Source organism: Triturus cristatus, chromosome 6, assembly GCF_964204655.1.
Source record: "Triturus cristatus chromosome 6, aTriCri1.1, whole genome shotgun sequence".
Classification (NCBI taxonomy): Eukaryota; Metazoa; Chordata; class Amphibia; order Caudata; family Salamandridae; genus Triturus; species Triturus cristatus.
In genome coordinates this window covers 1328052782-1328061532 of record NC_140589.1, presented here as the reverse complement: position 1 = coordinate 1328061532, position 8751 = coordinate 1328052782, and positions in this window count along the sequence as shown.

Sequence of the window (8751 nt, the reverse complement as noted above, 5' to 3'; positions counted from 1 at the left end):
CTGTCGGCGGCGTCGAAGTTGGACTAGGACTCACCAAGCCTTGGCAAGCGGAACCCACGAAGAACGGAGGACTTGCTTCTGGTGCAGACCAGGGAGGTCTAGGGTGCTTCTCTTTTTCAAAGAAGCAGGAGCCAGTCTGGAGGAGCCAAACCAGTGCTGAAGATTACGGGATGCGTCGTCACAAAGGCCACTAGCCAGCGGGCAAGCAACCGGACAGACGCGGCAAGCAGGAAAATGCAGAAGGGCCCCACGCAGGACTCGTGGAGTGTGGGGGGCTGGTCTTCGGTGCAGATGGTGCTTGGGGTTGGGGCTTCTCAATCCCCGGTGCACAACTTCGAGGGTGCCTCAGAAACTGCGCTTGAAGATACTAGCCACTTTTCCCAGGTAGCCGGTCCCACGTCTCTCGTCGCCTCCACGGATCTCAGCTCTGCTGTGGATGTGGATCAGGGTCGGAGAAGTCTGGAAGTCAAGGCTCTGGTCGGGCTCTGCAGTCGGTCCCTCGTAGAACTTTAGCAAAGCAAAGGGTAGTCTCTTGATGGTGCCTGTTTGCACAGGGTAGCCACTCCTTGGCCACAAGGGCGATTCTTCAGTCTTCTTCTTTCATCGAATGTCGAAGGTCCAGAGTTTCTGTTCAAGTTGCAGGTTCAGGATAATCTAAAGTCTTGAGGCCCAACTCCCACTCTTATACTAATCTGGGGGGCTGGGATACCTGCTAGGTCACGCCTTATGGGTGGGACCTGGGAGGGGGTGGTTACACCCACTTCCCTTTGTCCAGTTTCGCGCCAGAGCTGGGGCTGGAGTGCCCGAGCGCCGGTTTGAACTGGACTATGCAAGGAACTCCTTGTGTGCCCCAGGCATGTCTCATTCCTTTCAGCCCACCCGGCCCCAATACACTAAAGGCTGTCTGGGGAGGTGCTAGCACCTCCCCAAGCAGGAAACCTATTGTCCAGGCCTCCCTGGCTGGGATCACTCCCAGCAGCAGGAGGTCAGACTTGTGTCGTGGCAGCAGCATCCATTTTGTGATGCTGAGGCTTTGGTCAGAGGCTAACAGTAAAGTATGATTTTAACATGTCTTTCCCTCTAGAAGGGGGGAATAATATCCTCATGTCCAGAAATGGTATGGGGGTATTATTCCACAGTGTTAGACACCTTACACGACATGTTTCGATAAAGCCAAACCATAGTTACCATAACCGTTTAAGATTATAAGGCACTTTAAGAGTATATGGTAGGCTATATCATAGAACAGCTATAAGGACATGGTTCCGAAAGCTGCAGACAGGCTCAGCTCATGCTAGAGCACCATCTCACATGTTACCAAGCACTCTGCCTCCAGGATTGTTAAGGCCTGCCATAGGAGTGGCTGATAGGTACACATGTGTCTATATGTAAGTTAGGTATAGGAATACTACACCTAAGCAAGGGGTGATTACACGACCTTGCCCCAGCTGAGTGATCAGCCAGTTGTGTCAAAATGGAAGGCCAGGCCAGGGGTGGCATAATACATGCTGCAGCCCCTGGTAGGCCTAGGGTACACCTATGCCCTGGGTACCTAGGGTACACTGTACAGGGGCCAATAAGGTGATCCTATCCAAATGGGTTATGCACCTAAAGTACATAGTATCAATTTAGAGAGAGAACAGCAGGGCTGTGGGTCTGATTAGCAGGCCCACAGCCACATCTAAGTCGAAAACCAGTAAAGCAAAAGCAAAAAGTGGGGGTGAACATAGAAATCAGACCCTACTCTCCTACACAACCCCCCCCCCCCCCAAACTTAGGGACATTAAACTAACCTTGACCAGTTGAGTCTTCATGTTCTAAGTGGAAATATCTGGAGAGTCCATCTGCATTGGCATGGTCAGTCCCAGGTCTATGTTCCACTGTGAAGTCCATCCCCTGTAGGGAAATGGACCACCTAAGAAGTTTGGGATTTTCACCCTTCATCTGATTTAGCCACAAGAGGGGCTCATGGTCTGTCTGAATCTTGAAGTGAGTGCCAAACAAGTATGGCCTCAGCTTCTTCAGGGCCCAAACCCCAGCAAAGGCCTCCCTCTCAATAGCTGACCAACGTTTCTCTCTAGGGGTCAGCCTTCTACTTATAAAAGCAATGGGCTGGTCTTGACCATCTACATTCAGTTGTGAAAGAACAGCTCCCACACCTAACTCAGAAGCATCTGTCTGGACAATGAACTCTTTGGAGTAGTCTGGACTTTTCAGAATAGGTGCACTGCACATGGCCTGCTTCAGGTCATCAAATGCTTTTTGACAGCTTACTGTCCACTGAACTTTCTTTGGCATCTTCTTGGAGGTCAAGTCATTAAGTGGTGTCACAATGGACCCATAGTTCTTAACAAACTTTCTGTAGTACCCAGTCAGGCCCAAGAAAGCTCTGACCTGAGTCTGGGTAGTTGGAGGAGTCCAGTCCTTTATGGTCTGGGTCTTGCTCTCCAGTGGTTGAACCTGACCCCCACCAACTAGGTGGCCCAGGTATACAACCTTGCTCTGCCCTATCTGGCACTTAGTGGCCTTGATAGTGAGGCCTGCCTTTTGCAGGGCCTCTAAAACATTCCTCAGGTGGACCAGGTGATCCTCCCAGGTGGAGCTAAAGACAGCAATATCATCAAGATAAGCTGCACAATAATCATCCAACCCAGTAAGGACTTGATTCACCAACCATTGGAAAGTGGCAGGTGCATTCTTCAAACCAAAGGGCATTACCACAAATTGATAATGTCCTCCTGGGGTCGAGAAAGCAGTTTTGGCCTTTGCACTCTCAGCTAGTCTGATTTGCCAGTAGCCTGCTGTCAGGTCAAATGTGCTCAAAAACTTAGCAGCTGCCAGTCTGTCAATGGGCTCATCTGCCCTAGGTATTGGGTGGGCATCTGTCCTAGTGACAGCATTGAGACCTCTGTAATCCACGCAAAACCTCATCTCTCTCTTACCATCTTGGGTGTGAGGCTTTGGCACAAGGACTACAGGACTAGCCCAAGGGCTCTCTGAAGGTTCAATGACTCCCAGCTCCAACATCTTTTGTACCTCAACTTTTATGCAGTCCCTGACATGGTCAGGTTGCCTGTAGATTTTACTCTTCACAGGCAGACTGTCACCAGTGTCCACCTCATGGGTGCACCAGTTTGTCTGACTTGGGGTCAGAGAGAACATATGTCTGTAGGATTGCAGAACCTGTCTGCAGTCCTGTTGCTGATGGACAGTGAGGCTGTCAGAAAAGACCACACCATCAACTGAGCCATCATCAGGGTTCTGAGTCAACAGGTCTGGGAGAGGGTCACTCTCTTCCTCCTGCCCCTCATCTGTAGCCATGAGTAGCCTCATGTCTGCCCTGTCAACATATGCCTTCAATCTGTTGACATGAAGCACCCTGTGGGGGCTTCTGGGAGTCCCAAGGTCCACCAAGTAGGTGACTTCTCCCTTTTTCTCAACAATAGTGTGGGGTCCAGACCATTTGTCTTGGAGTGCTGCTGGGGCCACTGGCTCCAACACCCACACTTTCTGCCCTGGCTGGTAAACAGTCAGCACAGCCTTTTGGTCATGCCAAGCTTTTTGGAGTTCTTGGCTTGCCTCAATGTTTTTAGAAGCCTTCTTCATATACTCTGCCATCCTGGAGCGGAGACCAAGTACATAATCCACTATGTCAAGTTTGGGTTGTCTGAGAGGTCTCTCCCATCCTTCCCTTACCAAACACAGGGGTCCTCTTACAGGATGCCCAAACAAAAGCTCAAAAGGGCTGTAGCCAACCCCCTTTTGTGGGACCTCTCTGTAAGCAAACAGAAGGCAGGGTAAAAGGATGTCCCATCTTCGCCTAAGCTTGTCTGGTAACCCTTTTATCATTCCCTTTAGGGTCTTGTTGAATCTCTCAACAAGCCCATTGCACTGTGGGTGATAGGGTGTGGTGAACTTGTAGTTCACACCACACTCCTTCCACATTGCAGTCAAGTATCCTGACATGAAGTTGGCACCTCTGTCAGAAATGACCTCCTTTGGAAAGCCCACTCTGGAGAATACTCCAAGCAGGGCCCTTGCCACAACAGGAGCTGTTGTGGTCCTCAGGGGAATAGCTTCTGGATACCTGGTGGCTTGGTCCACTATCACCAGTATGAATCTGTGCCCAGATGCTGTTTGTGGGTCCATTGGTCCTACAATATCTATGCCCACTCTTTCAAAGGGGACCCCCACCACAGGTAGTGGTATGAGGGGGGCCTTTGTGGGGCCACCTGATTTGCCACTGGCTTGGCAGGTGACACAGGAGCGACAAAACTCCTTAGTATCTTCTGACATATGGGGCCAGTGAAAGTGAGGGACAAGCCTGTCCCAAGTCTTGTTCTCGCCTAAATGTCCTGCAAGGGGAATATCATGGGCCAAGGTAAGAAGGAAGCCTCTGAACTTCAGTGGTATGACCAACCTCCTGCATGCACCAGGCTTGGGGGCTCTAGCCTCTGAATACAGTAGCCCTTCATCCCAATACACTCTATGGGTACCTTGAGCATTCCATGCAGCCTCAGCAGCAGCCAGCTGTCTGAGGGGTTCAAGAGAGGGGCAGTCTAATTGAGCCTGCCTCAGATCTGCCCTTGAAGGTCCCCCTGTCCCAAGAAACTCAACCTGATCAGGTTCAAGTTCTTCTAGGACAGTTCCTTCAGGGCTCTCAGAATCATCCTCATGGGAGGGCTGATCCACCACCTGAGGCAGGGGGGAAGGCACAGCCTTCACCCTACTGCTCTTTCTCTTGGGTTGTGACTGGTCCATAGTTTCAGGATCCAGCACTTGTTCAGTGGTGTACTTTTTGGCCTGTGACCTGGTCACAGCAAGGACATGTGCATCTATCCCCAGCCTTTCTGCATGGGTCCTATTCTCCACTTCAGACCAAACTGAAGTTTCAAGATCATTGCCCAGTAAACACTCTACAGGAAGGTCTGAACTAACAACAACTTTCTTGAGGCCAGTTACCCCTCCCCAGGAGAAGTTAACAATAGCCACACTATGGGAGGTAGTGGCATTGCTAGCGTTGGTCACTAGGTAATTCTCACCTAGTATGATCTGTCCAGGGTCCACAAAAGCAGGTGTCACCATGGTGACACTAGCCCCAGTGTCCCTGTAGGCCTGAGCCATTCTTTGGTTGATAAAAGGAGTCTGTCTGTACTTGCCCAGGTTACTGGGGCCTACAGTAGAGAACAAAGCTAAGTCCCCATCACAGATCAGAACAGCCTGAGTAGGTATTCTGACTAGGCCAGAATCCTCCTCAGTTCCCAGGGTTAACCCTACTACACCCTTTTGCTGGGAACCACCACTTACAGCTGAACTAGGGGGTACAGTTGCCTTAGGGGCAATGGTGGCTGGGGGCTTATCCTTTTTGGTGCACTCACTAAACCAATGTGAGTTGGACTTACAATAGTTGCACCATGGTTTCTTTTGGCCTTCTTTCTTTTTATCCTTTTTGGGACCACCCTCCCCCTGAGCCTTTTGGGGGCCTGGTGAAGACTTCTGGTCTTTTTGTTTCTGATCATTACCCTTCTGGTCTGCCTTTTTCTGATCACCGCCCTGGTTCTGGTTTTTCTGCTTAACTCTAGTCCTGACCCATCTATCTGCCTTCTTTCCCAATTCTTGGGGAGGAGTCAGATCAGAATCAATCAGGTGTTGATGCAATAGCTGGTTTTGACAGTTGTTAAGGATTTGTTCTCTCATGATCAAATTATACAATCCTGTATAGTCCTTAACCTTACTTCCCATTAGCCAGCCTTCCAGAGCCTTAGTGGCACAATCTACAAAGTCAGTCCAGTCCTGAGTCTGTGTCTTCTGGGTATCCCTGAACAACAACCTGTATTGTTCAGTGGTTAGGCCAAACCCATCAATCAGAGCACTCTTCAGGACAGTGTAATTATCTGCATCCTCATCACTAACTGTGAGGAGCTTGTCTCTACCTTTCTCAGAGAAGGAGAGCCACAAGATAGCTGCCCACTGACTTTGGGGTACCTGCTGTACTTTGCAAGCTCTCTCCAAAGCAGTTATCCATTTGTGGATGTCATCCCCACACTTGTAGGGAGGGACAATCTTGCTCAGGTTTCTATTATCATAGTGCCTGTCTCTATCCTTAGGGATATTGCTGCCACCAGTGGGTTCTGACCCACTTAACTTTTGCTCTCTAGCCAGAGCAAGCTTCTCCTTGGCAAGGGCAAGTTCTTCCCTCTGAATCCTCAGATTAGCTTCCCTCATTCTGGCTTCATGTTCCTTTCTCTCAGGGGAAGTCATTCCCCTGTGAGAGGAAACACTAGAGATGCTAGAGACATGGGAGTGGATGGATTCCCTTGAAGGGGATCTGTCCCTCCTGCTTCTCTGTGTAAGCCCACTTGGGGGTCTGTATGGGGGGGACCCCATGCAAACTCCCATGTAAGCTTAGGTTAGCCTGGCTAAGTCTTCCTACTTGGCCCTGGCTGTCTACCTCTTCATCTGAAGTCCCGTCTGACTCATCTGTGGTGGGTAGACCCTCCTTTGTACCTAGGGTACCTGCCTGTGAGGCTTTAAGAGCATCATACTCCTCTAGGAGTTGTCTTAACTGAAGGAGGGTGGGGTTTGCACCCTGTTTTATTCCTCTGGAGGTACACAATTGTCTCATCTCCTGGAAAGTTAGGGTATCATATCTAGAGGGGGTCTTCTGCAGACCTGCCCCTCCTGAGAGAGCATCTACTTGATCTCCTCCCAGAGACATGATCTAGTGAGGGTGTGGTGTGTGCACCTACCTACACTAGTTGTTTCTACTAAACCTCTCTAGTAGTTGTAGTCAGGGTGTGTTACTCCCTTCAACCTACAACCACTAAGTCCAGTAGGACTTAAGTATTATAATCTATGTTATATGTACCTAAACAATATCTGTGTGATCTTTCAATTTAGTATCTCAAGATTACAATGGTATTACAACAGCAAGCTCAGATCCCAACCGCTGCTCACCAATGTGAGAAGTTGGCCTGATGTATGATGTCACTAGTTCTAGTGTACACCTTATATCAGTCCAAATACCCTTATGGTGATTGGTTGTAAAGTCAACCTTATAGACCAGCTATCCTAGTGGTAGCATGGACAAGAGCAGTCTTAGGCTAAACTCTGAATGGCATGTGAAGCCAGCTGTGATACCATATATAATCCCTTGAATACCAAATGAAAGGACACCACAACAGATATATATATAAAATAAAGTGTATTTATTCTAGTCAAACCCTCAGCACTCTTTATGAGATTAGAGGTAAGTACAACACAGTCTTATTTAAGCATACATTAAGTCACACAGGTAAGTAATACAGTTAGGCCCTAGGGGCCACGCAAACCATATACTAAGTAAGTGGTATAAGGACCACTGTCACGGAAATAGGATAGGCCTAGGCCTAGGGAATCGCTGGGGCTACACTACACTAGCAACAGTTAGGAAGTGGGAGGCCCACGGGATTCAGGTGCAGAGTGGAAACACTCACGCGTAATGCGTATAATCGATAGAAATAGTACAGTTTTGAAATAAGCAGTTTAAGGACACTTCTGAAGCCGCTAGAGAGTCGAGACTCGGAAACTAGACCCTAGGATAGTCAATACCCTTGTGAGCACCGAAGTACCCAAGTTACCTAGCCCACGGGCTGCGGGTGCATAGGTGTGAACTTGCGTCGGGTTTCGTCGTGGACTTCTATGGATGCCTGAAGGAAAGTTGCTGACAGGCAGTCAGTGAAGAGTGTCCGGTGGATCCCAAGGCTGGGATCAAGAAGAGAGGAGACCTCCAAGCAGAAGGGACAGAGTCAAGGTCACTAGCCAGTGACCACGTGGAACCAGGAAGGAACCAGGCGATGTCGTGAAGATTGCAGGTGCAGGTGAAGCTTGTCACTGCAGCCACGAGGACCAGGGAACGTCGAGGACAACCAGGACCAGGAGGCGAGCTGTCCCACGAAGGCTCTTGCTGTCGGCGGCGTCGAAGTTGGACTAGGACTCACCAAGCCTTGGCAAGCGGAACCCACAAAGAACGGAGGACTTGCTTCTGGTGCAGATCAGGAAGGTCTGGGGTGCTTCTCTTTTTCAAAGAAGCAGGAGCCAGTCTGGAGGAGCCAAACCAGCGCTGAAGATTACGGGATGCGTCGTCACAAAGGCCACTAGCCAGCGGGCAAGCAACCGGACAGACGCGGCAAGCAGGAAAATGCAGAAGGGCCCCACGCAGGACTCGTGGAGTGTGGGGGGCTGGTCTTCGGTGCAGATGGTGCTTGGGGTTGGGGCTTCTCAATCCCCGGTGCACAACTTCGAGGGTGCCTCAGAAGCTGCGCTTGAAGATACTAGCCACTTTTCCCAGGTAGCCGGTCCCATGTCTCTCGCCGCCTCCACGGATCTCAGCTCTGATGTGGATCAGGGTCGGAGAAGTCTGGAAGTCAAGGCTCTGGTCGGGCTCTGCAGTCGGTCCCTCGTAGAACTTTAGCAAACCAAAGGGTAGTCTCTTGATGGTGCCTGTTTGCACAGGGTAGCCACTCCTTGGCCACAAGGGAGATTCTTCAGTCTTCTTCTTTCGTCGAATGTCGAAGGTCCAGAGTTTCTGTTCAAGTTGCAGGTTCAGGATAATCTAAAGTCTTGAGGCCCAACTCCCACTCTTATACTAATCTGGGGGGCTGGGATACCTGCTAGGTCACGCCTTATGGGTGGGACCTGGGAGGGGGTGGTTACACCCACTTCCCTTTGTCCAGTTTCGCGCCAGAGCTGGGGCTGGAGTGCCCCAGCGCC